The 25,399-nt window shown below is 39.5% G+C and overlaps 1 protein-coding gene across 2 annotated transcripts in view; it reads left to right on the top strand.

Moving 5' to 3' along the window:
* Lmo3 (LIM domain only 3) overlaps positions 1 to 25,399 on the top strand; it is a 219,289-nt gene that overhangs the window by 70,167 nt on the left and 123,723 nt on the right. For both annotated transcript variants that reach the window (XM_030255087.1, NM_207222.3), the window contains exon 2: positions 23,050 to 23,131. The gene's annotated coding sequence lies outside the window, so the exon portion shown is untranslated. The remainder of the gene's footprint in view (positions 1 to 23,049; positions 23,132 to 25,399) is intronic.

Below are 25,399 nucleotides of genomic sequence, written 5' to 3'. Positions count from 1 at the left end.
TTGCTTGAGAAAATAATTTTGAATGTTGAGTAATTGTTAACTTACTGACAACTGACAGTTCCCTGTCATCAGCAATTACTTTGGACACATATTCATGAAGCCAGGCTTGAAAGGACGAAGCAAAGTAAAAGTTAACGTGTGGCCTACTCCTGACTTAACTCTGGAAAACAGAGTCACAGGTAAATGTTTCACTGGACACTCTATGCTGTATAGGTTATTCTTGAGACAGGCTGTCACACATTGCAAGCTGTCACCAAAGTCACTGGATAGGCAAGGTACATGTATTTCTAATGCTGAAGAATGTGAAGGAATGACACCTTAAAGCTGAGCCACAGAAAGTCACGGGGGGCGGGGGGGGGGGGAGCAGGTGAAACTCAAAGGAGTCTACAACCAACAGAGGTGTTTGCATTTCATTGCAACAGCTGTAAGAAATCATGAAATATTGTCTTACACGTGATAAATTAAAGCTATCATTTTAAAACCAATGGAGAAATAAAGGCACCTCAAGACTGGTGTCTAAAGTAATTCATGATCTATAACCCAGTACTGAAGAACACACTAAGGAGGATTATACCCACCAACAATCCAAAAGAAAAGTAAGTGCTAAACACAGCCTTACTTGCAAAATAAAGAAACCAATAAAAAGGAAGCAATTCAGCTGGAAGATTATCATTTAGAGTACTCTGAAAGGTGACTAGGCTATGATCTGGATCTTAAACTACATCTGAGTCTGAGGTTCCACCCAGAGGATAGCAGAATCCCTACATGCTGGGATGTCTATGAAGATGAGCATCCCTGTTTCCTCCAGTCATTTGCCTAGAATGCTGTATTGCTATCTCCAAGATAACGTAGGAGACCTATGTCTTTCCAAGTATTTGTTTGCTATCAGGTACCAAGAAGAAACCGAGGTAATAATAAGACTACTAAGTCCAATGCAAAGGTATGCACAAAATTCTTAAGGGCTCATCACAGGAAATAAGAGAAATTTTCCTTAAAAGTTTCAGGCTGGGACACACACACACACACACACACACACACACACACACACATACACACACACACACACACACACACTTGCATATACAAATGATATGAACACAAGTACATAAACAAATATATATACATACAACACACATACATAGATGTATACATACACATACAAATACGTATACACACACACACAGGCGCGTGCACACACACACAATTTCAGAAATGACCATTTGGAATTGATAGCCATTGGAGTGCTCTTCCCACAATTAATGAAAAGGGGATCATGAATCTGTAAAAATAAAGGTAAAGAGAGGTATCTGGAAGTTTTTACTGAAAGGAAAGGGAAGTGAGAAATGATAGGATTATAGAACCTCAAAAATAAAAATGTTATTTTGATATAATTATGTTTTATTTATTCACTTGACATCCCATTCACTGCCCCACTCCTGGTCACATCCTCCCACAATCCTTCCCCATCTCTTCTCCCTTTCTCCTCTGAGTGGATACCTCCTCCCGCCCCCAACTCATATATCCCTGTACCCTGGCACTTCAAGTCTCTGTGAGGCTAGGCATTTCCCCTCCCACTGAGGCCAGACAAGGCAGCCCAGCTAGAAGTACATATCCCACATACAGGAAATGGCTTTTGAGATAACCCGAGTTTCAGTTGTTCAGGACCCACTTGAAGACCAAGTTGCACATCTGCCACATATGTGCGTGGAGGTCTGGCCCGTGTATGTTCTTTGGTTGGTGGTTCAGACTCTGAGAGCCCCAGGGGTCAAGGTGATATGACTTTGTTGGTCTGCAAGTAGAGTTCTTATACCATTCAGGGCCCCCAATTCTTCCTCCTATTCTTGATTAAGAGTCTCTAAGCTCCATCCTCTGTTTGCCTGTGGGTGTCTGTATCTGTCTGAGTCATCAGCTGGGTGAAGCCTCTCAGAGAACAATATGCTCCTGTCTGAGAGCATAGAGAGTATCATTAATAGTGTCCGGGATTGGTGCTTGCCCATGGGATTGCTCTCAAGTTGGGCCACTACTGGTTTACCATTCTCTTGGTCTCTACTCTAACCTTGTGCCTTCATTTCTTGTAGACAGGATAAATTTGGGATTGAAAGTTTTGTGGGTGGGTTGGTGTCTCTATTGCTCCACTGGGGTTCCTGTGTGGCTAGAGGAGGTAGCTACTTCAGGAGGTTTCAAATCCCTAATGTTGTGAGTCAGAGGTAATGTCACCTCCATTTATCCTTGGGATCCCTCCATTACCCCAGATCCTGGAGAGACATCCCACCTTCTAATCCCTCTCAGTTTGGATACTATTCAGCCATTGAAAACACAGACATTATGAATTGTTCAGGCAAATGGATAGGACATGAGAATATCCTCCTGAGTGAGGTAGCTTGTGGGAACAAAAAAGGGGGACTTCAGTGGAAGGAGGGGGAAGGGAGGGTTGCCCAAGTCCAGCCAGAGTTTGTCCTATGTTCTGGGCAGGCAGACGATGGAGGGCTGCCAGAGGCTTTCCAGTCAGCCCCAGGTGGGCATCTAAGCCTCTGACCCCACTCAATGAGGGGTGGACAAGGGGCAGTCCTGAAACCAGGGTCCCCAGGAGGACACCCTGTGCTCCAGGGTTATGGGAGAGAGGGCTTAGGGAGAAAGGTTCCCACACAGGTGAGAGTCTGTGCGCAGAGGGCCTTGATGAGCAGAGACAGTCTATGGTTTTAGAGCTTTATTATAGAAAGGCAGGGAGAAAGGAGAGAAGGTAAAAGAGAGAGAGAGAGAGAGAGTAGCCATGGCCAAGAGGAGATAAAGGGGAAAGGGAGGGATAGAAGAAAGACTAGAGAGTAAGAGGGAGAGAGAGAGAGAGAGGAGAGAGAGGAGAGGAGAGGAGATGTCAAAGAGAGAAAGAAGAGAGGAGAGTAAGCATAAGGGGAGTAAGAACAAGAGAGCAAGAGAAGTGAGAGCGCAAGGAGGGGCCAAAAGGCCCCTCTTAAAGTATGCTGCTATCTATATCCAGAAGATGTCCCAATCAGTAAGAAGGACACATGCTCCACTATGTTCATAGCAGCCTTATTTATAATAGCCAGAAGCTGGAAAGAACCCAGATGCCCCTCAACAGAGGAATGGATACAGAAAATGTGGTACATTTACACAATGGAGTACTACTCAGCTATTAAAAAGAATGAATTTATGAAATTCCTAGGCAAATGGATGGGCATGGAGGGCATCATCCTGGGTGAGGTAACCCAATCAACAAAGGAACTCACACAATTATGTACTCACTGATAAGTGGATATTAGCCCAGAAACTTAGGATACCCAAGATATAAGATACAATTTGCTAAACGCATGAAATTCAAGAAGAATGAAGACCAAAGTGTGGACACTTTGCCCCTTCTTAGAATTGGGAACAAAACACCCATGGAAGGAGTTACAGAGACAAAATTTGGAGCTGTGACGAAAGGATGGACCATCTATTGATTGCCATATCCAGGGATCCATCCCATGATCAGCTTCCAAACGCTGACACCATTGCATACACTAGCAAGATTTTGCTGAAAAGACCCAGATATAGCTGTTTCTTGTGAGACTATGCCGGGGTCTAGCAAACACAGAAGTGGATGCTCACAGTCAACTATTGAATGGATCACAGGGCCCCCAATGGAGGAGCCAGAGAAAGCACCCAGGAACTAAAGGGAACTGCAATCCTATAGGTGGAACAACAATATGAACTAACCAGTATCCCTCCCGGAGCTTGTGTCTCTAGCTGCATATGTATCAAAAGATGGCCTAGTCAGCCATCACTGGAAAGAGAGGCCCATTGGACTTGCAAACTTTATATGCCCCAGTACAGGGGAACACCAGGGCCAAAAAGGGGGAGTGGATGTGTAGGGGAGTGGGGGGTGGGTGGGTATGGGGGACTTTTGGGATAGCATTGGAAATGTAAATGAGGAAAATACCTAATTAAAAAAAAAGTATGCTGCTATCTTTTCTGTTGCTAGTTAACTAGGGAGGAATCTAGCCTGAAAGTCAGAAGCTTGGGATATTGCCCACGTGACTGCTAGCCATACTTCTCTTGTGGGGGCTGAGGGGGCGGTAACTTTGACAGGAGCCAGGGTTCCAGGAGACATGAGAGAACTCCTTCCATCCCATGTAGGTGAATTATTACCACCGTGTCCCGGGGTTCAACATCTAGCCTCACTGGAAACTAGGCTGTCTACGCATAGCCCAATGCCCCACAGTAGCTCAGTCCCAAAAGGACATGCATGATATGTACTTAGTTTTAAGTGGATATTAGCCATAAAATACAGGTGCCATGCTACGCTCCACAGACCCAAAGAAGGTAAACAAGAAGGAGGGCCCAATCGAAGAAGCTTGAATTTCACTTAGAAGGAGTAGGGGAAATAAAACAGTCATAAGAGGCAGATGGAGGGAGGGAACCGGGAAGGGGGATGGAGAGGGGAATGGGAGATTCATGATCAGGTGTGGGGAAGGACAGGAGAGATGGCTAGATGGCCAAGAAAATGTAAAGAAATAATCATTTTTAAGGTGCAGGATGGTGGCTTAGAACATAGCTAAGTAGATAAAGTACTTTCCATGTAAACAAGATAACCAAAGTTTAGAGGCACACAACCCATATAAAAGCTGGGCAGAAATAGGAAATCCTTTCAGGGAAACTTGTTTGAATCAAACAATAGGAATCAAAATAGGCGAGCTCTAGGTTTAGCAAGAGGCATTGCTTAATTCAATAAAGTGGAGAGAAATAAAAAATACCCAGCATCAACTTCAAGCCTCCATTTTTTTTTACATGTGAACACATAGATTACACACACACACACTCAGAACAATTTTAAAAATAATTTGTCATAGTAGTAGGCTTGGTTGCCCACCAGGTTGCCCAACTCATACATGTCTTCTGAGCTACATAAAGACATGAAAATCTACCCTACATCAGGATAGTCTTGGATTTGAAATTACTATTAAATTCACAAACTGTAAATATTTCAAGACAATCTTGGCTCATGTAATAAATGGCAGGAGTAACCTGAGTGAAACTTAAGAGTAGCATGGATTATAGCAACAGCATTGGGAAGGGCAGGCAGAGATCCAACATGTTATCCCACTTAGAAGACTTTGCTAGAAGCTTTATTTAACAAAGGAGTAAACACAAGGCCCTGTGTAGTTTACATTTTCATTTTCCATTCGACAGATGTTTGCTAGATGTTGAAATATGAATGCTTGCATACCAAAGACAGATGCTCACTGGCTTGGCACAGAGTGCTGAGAAGTTATACACAATCCATAGAGGGACTTATGTCAGTGGAGGGCATGAACAGAGGAAAGGGAGATGAAAGAAAATCAAGGGTTAATAGCAGCAAAGTGAAGGCAAGTATTCTCCTCCATGCCTGAAAGGAATCAGAGTGAGACCCTTTAGGAAAGTCGGGAACAGGACAGTGTTGTGCGTAGGCAATGACAGGAGACCCCTGCTTCTGCCTCTTGAGTTCTACTTGTGTATAGTCATGCACCAGCTCACCCTATCAGATTGTTCAGGTCTTGATAAGAAGAAGAACTGGAACAAGGGGAAGAGAGTATGACATATGATACAAGAATAGAAATGTCAAGGGGGAAGGAACAAAGCTGGTCGGTCCTTCCTGTAGGATGGGCCATGCTGAAGAGATTTGTTATTTTATGAAATCAAAGCTGTTGAAGAAAGAAAATGGCATGAGTCATTGGCCTTTTACAAGATTGTTCTGGAATCTTCCCATACACAGCACCAGCAGAAACTGAGGCAGCCTTGGGAGATACATCAGGAGAGACTTGCAGGGACGTACAAGAGTGAGGTGGATGTGGCTTGATCTGGGAAGTTGGTAGAAATGGAGGAAAAAAAAATGAATGAATTGGCGATATTAGCATAGGGTGATTTGGGGTATGATGAAACACAATAACAGGGTAGGGATTAGCCTGGGCCTGGAAAGCCGTTTTGGTGGGTAAAGTACATTTTATGCAAGCATAAAGACTGAGTTTAGACTCTCAACAGTCTGTCAAAAAACTGAATATGTACCTGGGAGGTAGAGACAAGAGGATCCCTGGGAATTGCAGGTTAGCTAATCTTGCTGAATCTGTGAGTTCCAGTTTCAGCAAAAGAGGGCGTCTCAAAAGATTAAACCAACACCAATGAAAATACCTGACGTCGATCTCTGATCTCTAAACAGATGCACCAACACACAAGAAACACACACACAAGCAAAATCTTTAAATTTTGATGTTTCATTGAGATGTCAAAGACTAGACAGTGAATCAATGAATGGAAAGTTTGAAAACTCCTCTTTCATCATGAGTCTTAAACATAAAACAGCCATCATTTGTGGATGTCTTCTAAGGAGTGTGTGATATAAGCCTGGGTAAGTGCCGATGGCTAAAGAAAACAGTATTAATAGTGATTAAAAGAAAACCAAAGAGCTAAGGAACCAAAACAGGCAGAGAGCTGGACTCAGAACAACTTTTGTTAAGTCTCAATGAGTTCTTGTACTAACTAATATTTCCCAGTAGAGAAAGAAATGGGGGACTGAGTGGTAAACAGAGATGAAATTATGAAAAAGGAGTGTGGAGGAAATGCATGTAGCAGAGGACCTTAAGAGCTTTTTGGCTAAGATAGGAGATATGTGGAAGATAAAAATAACAATGAGAACTGTAGAGATGGCTAGAGGTTGAGAGCACTTGATGCCCTTGTAGAGAACCTGAATTTGGTTCTTAGTGCCCACATCACACTTGATGCCCTTTTCTGGCTCCCATGGGTACTTACACATGTGTATTCACACACAGAGTCATGCATTAATAAATATAAGACAGAACTTTTTTAACTACCAGGAAACATGAAAGCTATTGTTTGAGAGACTAGATGAACCAGCCATGTCCTTTGCTAATGTTGTCAAATGGGAGGAAGAGATTTGCAATGCAGATATGGACTCCACAGCCCTGACTACAAAGGCCTTATCCATCCTCCTCTCTTTCATGATGCCCTGGATGCTTTATGCTGATGTCTGTATTGATTTGGCTTTAAGTAAAGAGTTGAGAACTACATGCAGTTTCTTGTGTGTTGTTGTAAGGCGAAAGAACAAAAGCTGGTTCATCCTACGGAAGAGCCTGAGTAAGATGTCTTAAGCATGGTCTTCTTGGTTGGCAGAAAAAGTGAAGGCAAGTGAGTAAATTTAGAAAGAAAAGAGGCACTTAATGAGAATTTACTGAATAACACCAGTTCCAATAAATACTGTTTATTTAGTAATTTAGTCTAAAAAGAGGAAAATGTCATAAATCGTTTAACTACAACAGTTATACTTATTGAAATCATTAACTGGCTTAATGACATGTATTTGGTAAATGAGATATCAGGGATGTGCAAAATCTGACTTCTTTCCTATGTATCATTGCCTAGTATTGCCTGAGTGTGCAGTGAGGTGACTGAGCCGTCCTCACACTGGGGAACTCTAAAGATTGCCAATAGCAAGCTGTGGGTAAGGTTGAGGCAGAATGACCCCTGCTGCTAGCCTTAACCAAGAGTCTACCTTTTGGTACCTTTCAGAGTTATCATGCCTGGAACTTCAAACCTGAGCTTCACTCTCTAACCATTTGCTATCATATGTTGTCCCCAAGTAACTCACACCACTCTATGCTCGTGTCTTTAGGACTTCTGGATAGATCTGTTCAACCATCAAGAAAAATGAGCAAACTAGCCTAATGATAGTCGCTAAATTACTTTAACATTGTAGCTTCAGTTTTCTCATCTGTAAAGATAATTATTTCCTCTTCACACCATCTGGAAAGTTTTATATAAAGTCATCCAATATTCTGACTGTCATACAGAAGGCATGCAAAACAGGTTGAATGTGAAAATGTCAGAGAGAGTATGACTAAATTTAACAAACTAGTTCATGTTAATATATGCAGAAGAGAATATGTCACTAAATGAAGAGAAGGCTCTAATCATATGTCTCCATCTCCAAGGTAACATGCATGTGTTTCAGGGGCATGTAAGTCTTCATAGAAAGGATATATTTAAACCCCAGGTCATGATGCATAATTTATACTTCATTAGGACCTAGTATTTTGTTGAGAAAATGTGTTTCAGTTTATATCGATAAAGTATTTTTAGAGCACCATTTTTATCTAAAGTTGTTGTGTAAACTGACCAGATAGGAATAGAAGACTAAATTTAACAAACTGTGAGGCAACACATTTGACTGGTGGCTGCCTGCAGCATCTCAGAAACCATGTTGCTCATATAAAGGTGAAACATGTATCTGTTGATGCCTGTTTTGTGACCAATTATATGGTCAATTTTGGAGGAGGTACCATGTGGCTCTGAGAAGAAGGTGGCCAGGCTATGTTTCACGAAACTCTGGATGACAGAGATTCTCTCAGGACTATGTGAGGCTCCTGGGAATGCCAGTCCCATCAAGACAATCAAAGAGAAGTTGTTTAGAAGTTTAACCTTTTGAAGCTAATACTACAATTCCAATCATATGGAGGTGATCTATGCCTTAAAATAAAGGTTATGTTTTAAACCATTATCAGGATAACACTGGACATTTTTAGGTTAGGGCACCGTATTTGATTTTTGATCAACAATTGGGAAAATTGCTTTCTTCATTTATAAATTAAAATGATTTTCAGAGAGGCTGTCTGATAAATAAGCATAATGCAAGAGTCCTAGTAATGATTTCTTGCCCAATTTAAGAAAAAAAAAGTAACCACTAGAATGAAGAAATTTTAACCTAGAAACGTTCCTGTCCAAAGGAAAGAAAAAAATGGAACAGAGACTCAAGGAAAGGCCATCCAGGGACCACCCCATGTAGGGATCCATTCCATCTGCAGACATCAAGCCCCCACACTATTGCTGATGCCAAGAAGTACTTGCTGACAGGAACCTGGAATGGCTGTTCCCTGAGAGGTTCAACTAGCATCTGACCAATACAGATTCAGACCCTCACAGCCAACCATCAAACTGAGCCCCCGGACCCTAATTGAAAACCTAGGGGAAGCACTGAAGGAGCTGAAGGAGATTGCAACCCCATAGGAAGAACAATATCAACTAGCAGGACCACCCAGAGCTCTCAGGGACTAAACCACCAACCAAAATCCATGGCTCCAGCTAGATAAGTAGCAGAGGATGGCCTTGCCAGGCATCAATGGGAGGAGAACCCTTGGTCCTGTGGAGGGGGGGATGCTAGAGCAGTGAGGTGAGAGTGGGTAAAGGAGCACCTTCATAGAGGGAAAGGAGAGGGGGGGAGAAGAAAGATGGGATAGGGGTAGTTGTGGAGGGGTAACTGGGAAGGGGGGTATCATTTGAAATGTAAATGAATAAACTGATTGAAAAAAAGTAACCACAAGATGGAAGAAATGACTCACTGGGTGAAACACTTGTCGTGCAAGCATGAGGACCTAAATATGGGTCTCAACACTCTTGTGGAAATTTGGAGGGGTTGCTCACACCTGCCATCTCAGTTCTTCTGAGGCACAGATATGAAGATCCCCGAGCTTTCTGGCCAGTCATCATAGCTGTATCAGTGAGAAACTTTGTCAAAAACATATGAAGAGAGGTCAACTGCATATGTAGCTAAAGCCATGTGTACTCCTTGGTCTCTAGGGGGTCTGGTTAGTTGATATTGTTGCTCTTCCTGTGGGGTTGCAAACCCCTTCAACTCCTTCAGTCCTCTTTCTAACTCTTCTATTGGGGACCATGCGCTCAGTCCAGTCGTTCTCTGAGAACATCTGTCTCTGTATTTGTAAGGCTCTGGCAGGGCTTCTCAGGAGAAAGCCATATGAGGTTCCTTTCAGCCTGTACTTCTTAGCATCCACAATAGTGTCTGGGTTTGGTAACTGTATATGGGATGAATCCCCAAGTGGGACAGTCTCTGGATGTCCTTTCTTTCAGTCTCTGCTCTACACTTTATCTCCATATTTGTTCCAGTGAGTATTTTGTTCCCCGTCTAAGGAGGACCAAGGCACCCAGACTTTGGTTTTCCTTTTCTTGAGCTTCATGTGGTCTGTGAATTGTATCTTGGGTATTTGGAGCTTTATGGCTAATATCCACTTATCAGTAAGTGCATTCCAGGTGTGTTCTTTTGTGATTGGGTTACCTCACTCAGGATGATATTTCCTAGTTCCATCCATTTGCCTAAGAATTTCATGAATTCAACATTTTTAATAGCTGAGTAGTACTCATTGCTCCAGATGCATATGTAGCAGAGCATGGCCTTGCCAGGCATCAATGGGAGGAGAGGTCCTTGGTCCTAGGAAGACTTGATAGATGCCCCAGTGTAGGGGAATTGAGGGTGGTAAAATGGGAGTGGATAGATGGGTAGAGGAACACCCTCACAGAAGCATGGGGTGGGAGGATAGGATAGGGGATTTCTAGAAGGGTGGGGGTAACCAGGAAAGGGGATAACATTTGAAATGTAAATAAAGAAAATATCTGATAAAAAATGAAAAGAGGTCAAGGAAGACACATGACCTTTGGCCTTCTCATGTATACCCATGAGCATGCACAAGCGCACGCGCGTACGTGCACACACACACACACACACACACACACACACACACACACACACACACACTTATATAACTACTGCTATTCATACTTTAGATAAGTGACCAAACACTGGTAGATAAATCCTACTTGCTTTTCAGATTTTTGACCCTGGGTTGCTGGATGCTCAAAATATCCCAAGACGAGCTCATGGGATTGGCGATGATGACAATCAAAGGATAAAATGTTTCCAACATTGACAGGCAGGACCATTAGAATAACTAGTGCATACATCCTCTTTCGTGTTAACTAACACATTTAAGCTGATTTTAGATTTAAGATTGGGACTCAAGATTTTTCTGAATATGTCATCAAGTATACGACAAATCAAGATTTGGGTGCAGTGTAAACTAAAAGCAAACAGTGTAATTACTGGGGTAATTCCAGAAATGCATTTTGGAGAATAGAAATTTATAACCAATGAATCTTTGTACTGTTGAGTAAGTCCTCTCTGCACTGAGATGAACAAAGAGCATCTACTTGTAGGGGAAACAAGCCCCAGGATTGACACTTACCCCAGAGCTATCTTTGCAACATAGAAACTGTTTAGCTGCATAGAAACTGTTTAGCTGCATGGTACATCTGGTTGTTACACTTGACATGGAGTTTTGATTGTAATCAGCCCATAAACTTCCCAACAACTCTCTCATACTCATTAAAAATAACATTATCCCATTTATTAATGTCAGCAAACTTGCAATTCAAAAAAAGGCACCTCACTGGAGGGTCAGGAGTATCTATTAATAAAAAAAAGTTTTAAAACATGGGAGAAATATGAATCTTTGAGCCAAAATATTCTACTGCTGTGAGATTCAGATATTAATAATTCATTTTTCATTGAATTTGCACTTCTGGGTCTTGGAAAGCCACAGTAGTTTGAAAGGCCTACTAGGGCAGGAAGGCACACTTTAAAGTTAGCTGACCCCTCTATTGCAAGGTGTGGAAAGCAAGCCTTAAAACAGTATAAACTTTCTCTTACTCAAAGTCACTTTGAAATCACATGGTCTATAACCTCCAACTTTACAGAGTCTATATTGAATTAATAAAATGGAATAGATGGGAGAGAATATCGTGAAGGCTACACTCAGGGGCTGTATCAAAGAACAACTCAAAGAGTTTCCACTTATTGGTTCCAATGATGACTCATGCAAAAACACAAATCAAAGCCACATAAGAAGTGAAGGCCCACACAGAAATTCAGCTTCTGCCTGCCTTAGGAAGTTCATATCCTTGAAGATGCTACAGCAATGTGCAAAAACATTTAGAGTTAATGGTTTATGGACAGAGAAATTCCAGGATGGTCTTTGAAAAGATGATATGGGAAGTTATTCTGGAAAAAGTTTACGTTTGAGCTGGGTCTTGGGAGATGGCTACAAATTCAGCAGAACCCGGCACTATGCTCAAGGAGATTGAAATTCAGGAAGGTGATCAAGGGGACAGGAGAGGTGACTCTACATGACGTACACATTTTGCTCTTCCAGAACAGAATTAAGTTCTGAGCACCCATACTGGGCAGGTCAGGACTACCTGGAAATCTAACTCCAATCAGACACCCACCCTTTTCTGGCTTGCTTAGGCACTGCATGCTCATATGTGTGCACACACATGCACACATAAGCATACACACACTATCACATCTTTTAAAAGATCTTTGAATTTTATTAAAATGACAATGATCCATGAAAGATTATTTAAGCAACATTCCTTGGAGTGAAACAAGAATGGCTTTCTAGAAATGATAAAATTCTCTCCAAACATAGAATGTCGATGATGAAGGCAGAAAGTGTAGACAGTGAGGAATTTATGTATCCTGTAGATGGTCTTGAGGCTGCAATTATTTGGGACTAAGAAGCCATAAATTTAAATACTACAAGTCCACCAACAAAAGGTATAAACATAAGATGACTTTTGTAGGACATATAATTAATATGTGTAAGCGTTCGTCTCAGTAAACTTCAGTTCTTTTGCAAAAACACTTAAGTTGATCAATAATCATAGGCTCTTTCTGAACATAAATTCTGCGCTAATTAATAAAAGTATATTTGAAGTTTAAGATTAGTATAATGCACACAATTGTTTAAAATTGTGCTAAAATAACAAATGTTAAAAATTCTCAGAGCAAACATTTGTTTTCTAAATTAAATTAAATTCTTACACATATATATACATGAACATCTCATTTTATCTTTATATTTCTATTAGATAATTTGACACCGACGAAGTACTTATTTCCTCCCTACATTATCAGGAATCCCATTATGGTTTCTGTCACAGAAATGGCCACAGTCTCACTCGTCAGTTCTTCACAAATTCTGTGGGTTTTTCCGCCATTGTTTCAAAAGGGTGAACCTCCCTCTTCCTGGAACTTTGAGTGACTGCATGGAGAAGAGACTCTTGCTACACCAGTAATAGTAACAATAATAATTAATAATTAATAATTAATAATAATAATAAAAAGACAGGAAGAAATATCAGAGTTTCATTTATCAAAACAAATCTAGTCCCCTAAATAAATTCATTATTCTTTCTTATTATATCCTCTCCTGTATTATGAATGCCTAACTTAGATTTCACAGAAGTCTTTTTCTCCTGCTAAAACTTGTGAGTTGTTATCTATCTATTTATCTATCTATCTATCTATCTATCTATCTATCTATCTATCTATCTACCTATCTATCTATCTATTACTAATCTACCTATCTGTCTCTATCTTCATCACTTTCTCACAAACACACACTCACACACACACACACACACACACATCTTTATTCATATATGTATACACATAGGTGTGTGTGTGTGTAGATTAGATAGGAAACTCAGGCCACAATGAGTATTGGAGATCAAAAGACATTGTGTGGGAGCCAGTTTTCTTCTTCTATCAAGTAGATTCTTAGGATCAAACTCACAGTCAGGGAAGACAATAATCAACTTTATATACTTTCAGTACTTTAAACATTACATTCAAATAAACCAAGATCTAATTGCTAAAATAAATATTATAATGATGGAAAATCAGACAAAAATTTTGGAACCAAGCACTGAAGAAAACAAACCAACAGGCTAGCAGCATTGTACCGGTGCAGAGTGTGGGCACCGCTAGTGTAGTTTTCAATATTCCTAAATTAAGCTCTAATTATCCTTCTACAAGACAGCACGCTTTTCATATTTACATTTTCTCAAACCATTGGAAGCTGTGTAGTGAAGAGGAGAGGAGGCTCACCTGAATTGTTTCAGATGGAACACATACACACACAATATTACATCAGGACTGTCTAATATCTGCAGCTTTTTCTTTATGTTTTGGAGAACATAGTCACACCCAATAAGGCAGGGTACAAATTCTTCTTATTTCATAATTTGAATCAAAATATTTAAACTATGGATTGGTTCTAAGTAATGTCTGGATACTGTGCCTTCAAAATTGCTTAAGTAAAGCAAAAAAAAAAAAAAGTAAAAGACTTGTCTTACTTATTTGCTCCCTTTTGCTTTCCAGTAAATATTCCCATATATACCATTCAGAAATAGTCTTATTCTCATAGAACCTCAAGCACGTGAAAGTCCTTTTACTTCTTTGAATATTCTAATATGCAAAAAGAAAAAGAAGAAAAAGAAACAAAAACAAAATCCAGAACAAAACAAACAAACAAACAAAAAAGGAAAAACAAAGGACCATAACTTAGAGATGAGTTAAAGATTGTGAAAAGCTAGATTAATGTATATGGTTGTTATTTATCTGTTAAGATATTCTGGTCAAATCTTCCCAAAACTTAAATTTTTCAGATTTCAGTTTGAGTTAATGGTTAAAACTGTTACTTCAAGGTCTCAAGGCTGATTAAAGCAATAGCAACTTTGCTGAAAACCAAGGATATTTATACAAGACAAGATGAAAATTACATTTCAAGTATGACTTGATCTAGATTCTTTCCATTCGGGTTCATAAATTACTAACTTTAAATAAAATTTGGTGTTTTATTTTCTGCTTTTGGCTTTTAGATGAGGACTTCTGCATGTAGCCTTGTCTGGCTTATAACATGAGATCCTCCTGCCTCAGCCTCTGAGTGCTAGGATACAAACATCTACCACCCCATCTGTCCATATTCTAAGACTGACCTTTTATGTCTGGTAAGGGTAAGCAATTGGCCATTAACTGATAGTAAGGAGATTCCTGCTTTTGTTCTCATCTGATTGTATTCATATTTTGTCTTGTCTATTCCCTGATAGCATTAAATCATAACATATGATGTTTGCATTCACTTAAAAATAACTAACATTTTCAAAGTGAAACCCTGCTCTCCATTTAATCACTACCTCATGCTAGGCCATCAAGGTGGAAAGCCATGGCAATGGCAGGTGACCATCCAAAGACTCTGAGTTAAGAAAGAAGGAGACAATTTTAACGTCATGCAAAAACTGTGTAGGCCCACTTGAATGTAGCAAATAACTCAATATTTAATAAAATAGTCATACAGAGACTACTGATAATGATTGACTTTATCATTTTTGTTTTATATTTGGCAACAAAATGTGTCTACGCTACGGGGGAAACGTACCTAGACCTAGACCTAGACCTCTTTATTTTAAAATGTACCTATCTATACCTTTTCATTTTAAAAGTTTTAGTGAGTCACAACATTTCCTGGTTCTGTTGGCAAAGCCCTTCATCATGACATCTGGTAAGTTTCTGCAAATACCTGATGACAGTAAATATTATGTTGGAAATATTTAATGAAAGGGGAGCAAGACAGGCAGGATGTGAATACAAAATAACACAGGTGGTTTTTCTTCCCCTTCAACTTCTAACCCCTGCAGTCTATCTTGTCTTGAAGATTATTTCCCATTTCCCTTCTATGCCCCACTCTTAACAACATGCTCTGAGCTCCCTCTGCCACTTATACCGAAAACCCTAAAGGAGAGTTTGAGTTTGTCTTATTTTTTAGGTTAATTCATCTCCCTGCAGCCTGGACTCCTGTTTATCATTTCCCTAGAAACTCTTTGTTCTTTTCCTGAGTTCGACCGATGGTCCATTCTGGGCACTCAATGCTGTTGATCATTCTCTCCTGTTCCTGTTTATAAAATGTTGCTCAATGTTCATTTGTATATCCTGTCCCTTTCTATACTTACATTTGAACTATTTCAAGGCTCCTGAAATTCATGTTTCTCTACATTTTTGACCCCTTCCCTTTTTGATTCTGAACATTCTCCTGGCACACTAGACCTTCCTTCTGCATCTAAGCCATGGGCTGTCGTGATTAGCACCATCCATTATCCTTTCACATTAGGAACCATCAAGGTGAGCAGCTAGTGGCCTGGAGATGCAGTTCAGTGGTTGAAACACTTCTGGCACAAGAGTACTTGTAGGATCCTCAGTACGCAGTAATACTCCCAGAATATGTGCTGAGTGTGGCAACCTACCTGTAAGTCGAGCCTTGAAGACAAAAGCAGAAGATCCCAGACCAAGCTTGCTAGGCATATTGGTTAGCTATGAATTTGATTGAGAGACAATACCTCAAAGAATAAGGTAAAAAACTGATCCAGGATGACTCCTGGCATCGACCCATCCACCCAAAGTCCAAAGTCTCCATATGTTCACATGTGTACACGCACACACACACACACACACACACACACACACACACACGGAAGATTTACATCTACAGACTACAGTTACATATGTGAAAATGAGGGGAGACAACAAACAGAAGAGATGATTTTCCAAGATGCCTTCATATAAGGATTTAACATCCAGGGAGGAATTCTAGTTAGCTATGACTACAATGACAATCTTTTTTTCATAACAGCCGGAATCCGTCCTGTAAAAATGAAATGTATAGCTGACACCATCCCCCCTCAAACACACACTCTGCTTCATACCTGAAGGGAAACACAATACAAGAATAGAGGACAAAAGAGGATGATTCCTTTAAGTGAACATACAACAGCTGATTTGATCACTTGCAAGCATTTGGAGGTAGTGGTTTCAAGATGTCAAATAATGGCTAATCTTTCCTGGCAAATGGAATTGAATTATCAAATTATCACACCGGTGTTAGGCATTTGTAATGAAAGGGAAAGGAAACTGTCTATTTAGGTTTTCCCCTCAAGGCCACATTATATTTGAATGTTTCCTGCCAAATAGCTACACCTGCTGCTTAGGACAAAGCCCGCACCATAACTTGATTTTTGAAAATAACTTGCTGCAGCCAGCCACGAGTGTGTGCAGAGCCTAATGCGCACACTGCCTCCTTCTCCCACTGCTTCACCCTGTGCATCACTTAAAGGAGAAGAGGCTGGCATGGCTGGGTGCGCTCGCTTACAGCTGATTCTGTTACCGTTTGAAATTATTTCTGTTGTCATCTTGGCAATTGTCAGCCAACTGGTGGTACGGTTAGTTTGGGGAATTCGGGATGAGTTTGAAACTGTCAACCTTCCCAAATACACAGTCAACTCTATTATTTACAGAGTTAGAGAAATGTCGTCATTCCTTCAGTGAAGTTTGTCAAAGAAAAGGAACACACTTTAGAAATTTCTAAAAGGGAACCATCTCTGTTCTGACTAATTTTAGTCAAGTTTTAAATACCATATCATCTCAGGAGCAAGACTGAAAGCAGTCCTGTGATGTTTGACAGAGGATGAATTCAATACAGAAATCTAAAAATGACTGCTTGGGGAAAATTAGAATCATGGGTGAAATTTGTTCTAGATTTTATAAAACCGCCGATGGAGTAGGGACCCTGAGACTAAGGGTGTGTTTCGTATTCTCACTTCTCTTAACTGCTTGATGAAGAGGCCTGAGATGTAGGTTCACCACATAGTCGCCATATATTCACCACATATACGTAAATATATATTCACATATGGAGGCCTGAGATTCATGTGGTGAATATGGAGAAAGACTCTGAAAAAAAAAAAAAAGTCATTCAATTTTGCATTTAGTAATCTCTGGTGAACTCCACATCCTTTTTGCCTTGCGTTTTTATATAGAATCACTGTAAGAATTGTCCTTGGGTCACTTTACTTTGCTGTTTCAAAAAAATGTATTAGGTCTGTTTCTTCTTTAAAAAGATTTACATGATGTGTAAACGTGTGTCCATGTCTGTGGGTATGTGCATGTGACTACATGTACTTGGAGAGGCCAGAAAAGGGCATCAGAGGCCCCCAGATCTGGAGTTATATGTGGTTTAGAGTCACCTAGATGGGTGCTGAAAATCAAACTCATGTTCTCTGGAAGCGCAGTGAGAGATCTCACCCTCTCATATGTAATACAAGAAAATGAACTGTAAAAGCTAATCTCTCATTATTGTTTTGATTTAACTCCTTAACTGAATGCTTTAAAGTGAGAAAAGGATGTGTGTGAAAAAGCATAACGAGATGGTGCATTCATTGTCAGTACAACATGGGTGAAAGATTTAGCATAGTCCTGCTGACAGGGATAGGTGTTAAACAACTATTCAATGAAAACTTGGTATGTATGCCACACAGCTGTGTGTGTGTGTGCTCCTCAATGTTTAAAGCTGGTGAATGTATGCTGATGAAAAGGGGAATATTAGCATACATTGTCCACAGACAGGCCTTTTTATTTATTTCCAATTAAGTGGTTTTCACTATGAGTCCTAACGCTCCAGAAACACCATTGTGCTGTGCTTCCTATTTGCCCATACACATTGGCTTTGAAAGTCCCTTCTGCATAAGCAGAATGGCACACTGCCTTTTGTATGACTCCATTGGTATAACAAAAATACATTAATGTGACATAGTAAAATATTTTGACCTATAAGCTAGCATGTTCTTACTTGAAAAATCACCATGTATTCATGAGCTACTACTAAAAGTACTATAAGGGTCAGGAACCATGACTTTTGTGTGGGATGAATAAAATGTTTTATGTATTTGCTAAGGTCTCTGCCACATGCATGCATCAGATTGTTGCTGTGTTACCTGTGAGGTGCACCATGTTCTTAATGTTTGCATACCTCCTCCTTACCAGCTCCATGATTCACTGTGATTTCACCCCTTCAGTAGTTGGACTTTTACTTCCAAAAAAAAAAAAATTGCCCAGACCAATTCTATGAAATATACTCTTCTTTTTGTTATTTATTAATTTCATAATTTGGAATCTTAATTGGAAATATTTACTTGAATTTATTCTTAGATATAGTTTGAGAACTATTTAGAATACACTGTTCTGTATGTGAATGTCAAGTTGCCCCAACACAATTTCCCATGTGTGCCCTTGGTGCCCATATTGAAGATGGATTGAACAGGAATTCTTAGATCTATTTCTTGGCTAGAGATATTTTTCTGTTGGTCCATTTGTTTGCTTCCATATCATGCTGATTGTGTTATGGTACCTTTGTCATATATTTTGAAATCAGGAAGTAGGATGGCCTCAGTTACCGTCCATCAAAAGAGCTTTAGCTTCTTGAGGTGTACTTGAAATTCTGTATTCTAAAGTGTTTTCTAATATCTCCTCTATTTTTTAAAGAATATCACTTGAATTTTAATAGAGACTTTATTATATATGTAAATAATTTCAGACAATGTGGCCATTTCCAACAATATTAATTCCTACAACCCACGAATAAGGAATGAACTCCCACTTTTGGGGGTGTCTTTAATCCCCTTTGATAATTTGTGAATTTCACTCCACAATCTTTTACTGTTATAGTTAAATCTATAATTAAATATTTACTCTCTATGCTATTGCCAGTAAGATTATGCTCTTACATCCTTTGTAGATATTTTTAGATTGTATGGAGACATCATTGCTTATTCTTCAATTGTATAGAAGTTTCTGCTGTTCACTTCCTACATTTTTGAGTCTAGGACTTGCTGTATATTCCAGGTTGACCTTGAGCTTGCTCACCTCCTCTTGTCTCAGTGTTTTAGGAGTATAGCAGGCATCACCACACATGATCTGCACTAATGATGCTTTTGTAAGCTGATCTTGTATTGTGCAACTTTACTTAATCCATCAGCTTCTGTGGGTTTTTGGTTGAGTCTTTAAGATTTTGCATATGAATAGTCTCATATTCTAGAAAATGTGAGAAGGTAGATAGATAGATAGATAGATAGATAGATAGATAGATAGATAGATAATTATATTTCTTCTTTCCCAATTTGTACCTTTAAAATATTCCTTTTTGGTTTTGTTGTTAAACTCTTTTAGCCAGGATTTCCAGGACCAAGTTGAATGGAAGTTTCAAGAGTCAATACGCTTGTCATGTACCCATGTTTCCAAGCAATGACCCTCACTTTCTACTATCATAAGATGGGCTGTGGTATGGTCCAACCCTTTCTTACCCTTTCAGCACTTATACCCTAGGGGGCACAAACATGCCATGCCAGAGGAAGTTCTGTGGATTAAATCAAATGTGATGAGGTCTTAAATAGCAATTGAGGCATGTGGGAACCCATTGAATGTATTGTGCTTCTGAGGACCACCTTATGCTGTTGATAACTCACATGAGAGGGGGAGTCAGGGTTTCAGCCACCCGGTAAGCAGAGCTATGCATGGACACAGAGAGTCTGCTATGTCACAGCACCCAGATCACCTTTCCCTTTCCATTTCTAGACCATGCCACATCTTCTCAGGTATCCCTTCTTCATGTTACCATCATACTACCTCACACTCCATTTGTGTCTTGGTCCTCACAAGTTTAAACCAATTGCCAGGGCAGAGAGATATCTCTTCAATCCCAATCGCAATTCTTTGAGCAGTATTCTATCATATTATGTTGGAGTGTGATGTCTAATTCAGGACAGTCTCCTTGTTACTGAAGTTGAAATATCTATTTAACCACTGAGGTACCTGTATCTTCTGCTATGGATGTAGATGAGGGTTCTTGACTGACAGCTCATCCAAACCACTTGCAATGGGTTATGAAGTCATTTTAAAGAGAAAGAAAGCAAGAGAAGCAGATGATGTTTCTATATATTATTGAACATCACTTAGTAGCCAATGGGCTGCAGCTCCAGGGGAGCAAATGTAATTCTGAACTTCAGTTTTCATAAATATCTCATTTGCAACTCTGTTTCATTCAGACTTTTACAGAAGTGTATTCCTTATGCAAATCTGAAAGTCAGCCATTATATTAGTTGCACTATTCTCCTTTCAGATGAATAATGCTTCAGAAGTTTAATAAGGGCATGGTGGGCAGCCTGTAATCCTCTCACTCAGCAGGCAGAAACAGGGGCGCCCCTGGGGCCAGCTGGGTAGCTAGGCTATCTGCAGCTGCAGAGAGAGACCTTGCCTCAGTAAATAAAATGGAGAAGGATCATGGAAGACAGCTAACATCAACAGGTGGCCTGCACACACACACACACACACACACACACACACACACATGCACACACACGCACACATGCAAACACTAACACTTACATGCACAGCCTGTGCTTCCTCGAGGATCTGTGTTTGTTATTCTTCTGTTCACTAAAGCAGGACTAAGAATAATAGCACCTACCTCATAAAATTTCTTATGAGAATTAAATGAACTAATATTCATAAGTGACTTAGAATAAATAGTATCAAGAAAACAGTAAGGGCACAATAAATACTAATTAGCATTGTAATTACTACTGATGAATAAAACCATAGAAAATAGTAAAGCTTCATATAAAATATAAATCCCCAAAGCAATATTATGGAATATATATTAGTACTTTGGTGATTATCATTGTAATGTATTTCACATTATTTACAAACTATTAAAAATAGAATTCACGGGCTAGAAAAAGGGCTCAGTGCTTAAGAGTACTGGTTACTCTTGCAGAGGCCACTAGTTCTACTCCTAGCACCCACATCAGCACCTCTTAACCAACTGTAGGCCCAGTTATACAAAACCATGCCCTGCCCTGCCTTCTGCAGGCCAGAAACATGGTGCACAGACATGCGTGCAGGCAGACCACCTGTACATATAAAATCAAAAATGTAACGCATAATGAAACTATCTCTCCAATTACAATACCCCGTGTCATTATTGTGTTGAGATCAAAGTGTCAAATAATGTTTGTCTGGTTTTACTGGAGACTAAAGGATGTAAAGGAGTTTAATATTTCAGATATTGTTTTACACAGTAAAATTTAAAATGGATTTAAAACTTGAAAAAATAATAAAGGACACAAGGAGCAAATATGAATGGAGGAAGTGCAGTTCAGCATGTACTTCAATAGAGTAAGGGAGTTCAGTGTGTGCTTTGATGGAAGAAGGGTGATTCAGTGTGTGTTTCAACGGTGTAATGGGATGGGTCTTCTTAAGACCAAATAAATTAGACTAAACTAAACTAAACTAAACTGTCAGTTCTATGACTAAACCAGGTCTCTTGGTTCTTTTTATGGGCTTATGGGATTTCTCTTAACCCAAAACCAAATTTTAGGACTGCATACTCCAGGCTGATAACGGCTTGATCATTTTCTTTTTTTTTTTTTTTTAAATTTTTTTTTCCATTTTTTTATTAGGTATTTAACTCATTTACATTTCCAATGCTATACCAAAAGTCCCCCATATCCACCCACCCCCACTCCCCTGCCCACCCACTCCCCCTTTTTGGCCCTGGTGTTCCCCTGTACTGGGGCATATAGAGTTTGCAAGTCCAATGGGCCTCTCTTCCCAGTGATGGCCGACTAGGCCATCTTTTGATATATATGCAGCTAGAGTCAAGAGCTCCGGGGTACTGGTTAGTTCATAATGTTGTTCCACCTATAGGGTTGCAGATCCCTTTAGCTCCTTGGCTACTTTCTCTAGCTCCTCCATTGGGAGCCCTATGATCCATCCATTAGCTGACTGTGAGCATCCACTACTGTGTTTGCTAGGCCCCGGCATAGTCTCACAAGAGACAGCTACATCTGGGTCCTTTCAATAAAATCTTGCTAGTGTATTCAATGGTGTCAGCGTTTGGATGCTGAACACAACATGCTAAACTATGACATCGAAACTAACTTAGAATACTTGAATTTTCTAGTTAATAAGTGAAAACATCATTTCTTTTCTGTTAGTTAAGGGCTGTATCAATTTATTCCTATAATAAATCAAATTAAAACTATTCCGGAACTTAGAGAGGTAGGTCAGTGGTTAAGACCACTTTTTGCTATTGCAGAGGGCCTAGATTCTGCACTGCCACGATTGCCCACAACCATTTGTAACTCCAAGTTTAGGAATCTAACGCCTCTTTAAGGTAATGCGTGCACATACTTGCAGATAAGCACTCAGACACATGAGATAGAATAAGTAAATATTCAATGAATGTATACATTTTTAAAAATAATTCTTCAAAAACATATAATGGTATATGTACAAAGGAATCTTTGAATGGCCAAATGGATAAAAGGAAAAGAACATATAAAGAAAAAATAAAATAGTTTTAAACCAATAATATTAACAGCTAAGCTATCCTCTGGTAACAGAAGAAATGTGGTAAATATTTACACTGAGTTGGGACAAAATATATTCATTTCTTCAACAATGCATTGTACTTTCTCTCACAGGTGAGGACATTAAACTTTGATGCAACCAACTTATGACCTGTCTTCACTTTCAATACCTTCCACTACTGTAGACATTGAGCAGGTATGTGAAACGTGTTCCTAAGGGGTTTCCAGTTTTAAATGTATTACCCAGAATATAGAAGAAATAACTTTTCCATGTCTTCAAAATTTATCTCCTGCCCTTTCCTAACTTCTTCTCATCTTAAATTATTTCCCTCTAAGCCTTACTGTTCCTCCCTTAACTTTTTTTTTCCTTCTTCTCAGTAAATAAACAGAAAAGAAAAAAAAACCATCAGGCATACAGTAAGTCCTAGATCCTTGACTTTTTACGAATATTGACAGGGAACCGAATTGAACTTTAAATTTGTGTTTCCAAATAAACACCTACTTACAAGGACTGCATTGAAAGGAAACTAATGAAATTCCCAGGTGCTCTGGGGTGGCTGTTTTATTCTGATCGGTGGTAGATTGCACTATTGACCAAATGTCAGACAAGGAGCGACACAATGATTGAATAAAAGTGTATACATAATCGGAGCAGAGAACTTTGCCAGGACCAGCGTTGTTGAATTTCTTATAATGCTAAAAGAAATTCTTTTTTTTTTCTATAGATATACATACCTCTGCTCTGAGTGCAAATAATATATTTTTCTGAGCCCCCACTCCTAATTTTATCAGTGCCTCCAGATAAAATAATGTGAGGTGCCTTAGCTAGAGACGCTGATGAAATATTTTCAGCCTCGATATTAATCTGTTATCAGTTCTGTAGGTGTGAAGTGAGATGAAGATGACAGAGAATCATGCTCCACGGGCCTCAAGTAATTTGCACCAAAGATATTTAGATCTATCTTTGGACACTGCAGATCAGTTATTATGGGAGGGGAAAAGCCCTCGGGGAGTCTACCTTGAAACGTATTTCAAATGTCAGGGGAGTTGCATGAAAATTGGGTAATGAATGAAATTCTGATTGCAGAAAAATCACTTTGGAACGTGACTACTGCAACATGCAACTGCCCTGTGTAAACTTTAAGCACTTAGCAACAGGCGCTGAGTAATACACATTCTTCAATGAGTCCCAATACTGATTTTTGGATTATTCCTCCATTCCAGTCAGTTGAGAATAAACAAATATTTGTAAAAGAACCCATAGTTATATTTTTCTTTAATTAAAAATATGCCATGGTGCAAAAAATAGTATATGACAGTCTATAGATGCCTTATGAAAACTTCACCAAAGAAATTGCATCTTTTTATCCCCATGATTCTACATACCTTGCAAAGTGTTTATTAAACTCTATTGGGTATTCCTCAACAATTCTAGCCTAAACCAACTTCTCAACAAGACTGGATTTTCATTCTTAATCATTGATCTGGGGTCAGAAAATGTCATAATTGTGTCATCTTACAAAAGTTCTCTGAAATACTTAGAAGTGGTTTCCTGATGTAAGCCAAATAGATTGTTCTGCACTCAGTCTTCTTTTTAAAGGAGAATAACAGCATTGTTTACACCAAGTAGGCATCTATTATGAACATAAGCATAAATATGAAGTAGCACTACAGGAGTTGGAGAGTTGGCTCAGCAGCTAAGAGTACCCTCTGTCCTTCCAGAGGACCCAACATCCTTTCTCAGAACACATGGATTCTGGGTGGCTAATGACCACCTGTAACTTGAGCTACAGGGCATCTGCTGTCTTCTTCTGTTCACCACAGACACTTGTACTCACATGCAAATACCCACAAATAGACCCACAAATTACTGATAATTTAAACATAAAATAGATTTTTAAGAAGAAACTCACATCTGTATATATGTATTAAGAATAAGGCACATCGAACTAAATTATATAATTCTTAGATAAATGACACATCAGGACATATCTCATATTTGCTTTCAATAGGTAATATATTCTAAGTAGTGAGATTTGGCATCCAAATTGGTGTGTGTGTGTGTGTGTGTGTGTGTGTGTGTGTGTGTGTGTGTGTGTGTGTGTGTTTGTATGTGTAGTATGTGTTTGATATATGTTGTGTGTGTATATGATTGTATATGACTATATCTGTGTTTGTGTGCATGTGCATATGTGTGTGACTGATCACAGTGAGTCTTGGGAGAAAGGCCTTCAATTGCTCCTTGAACTTTGCAGTTTAGAAGGGCATCAGAGTACCAGAAAGTTTTCCATAAATTCAAGAACATGGCAGCTATGCCTGGAGAGCTAAGAACCCTGAACAAGTGTGGATTTTAAAAAGAAAATGAAGAAGAGTGGCCTGAGTAAAGCAGTTCCTGAGGGGAGACAAGCTCAGAAAGACTGGTAAATTAGGATACAATAGAAACGCAAACTCAGGATACAGAAGC

This window comes from Mus musculus, chromosome 6, assembly GCF_000001635.26.
Source record: "Mus musculus strain C57BL/6J chromosome 6, GRCm38.p6 C57BL/6J".
Lineage (NCBI taxonomy): Eukaryota > Metazoa > Chordata > Mammalia > Rodentia > Muridae > Mus > Mus musculus.
Note: the sequence above shows the minus strand (reverse complement) of the source record. Positions and strands in the feature narration are given on the sequence as shown.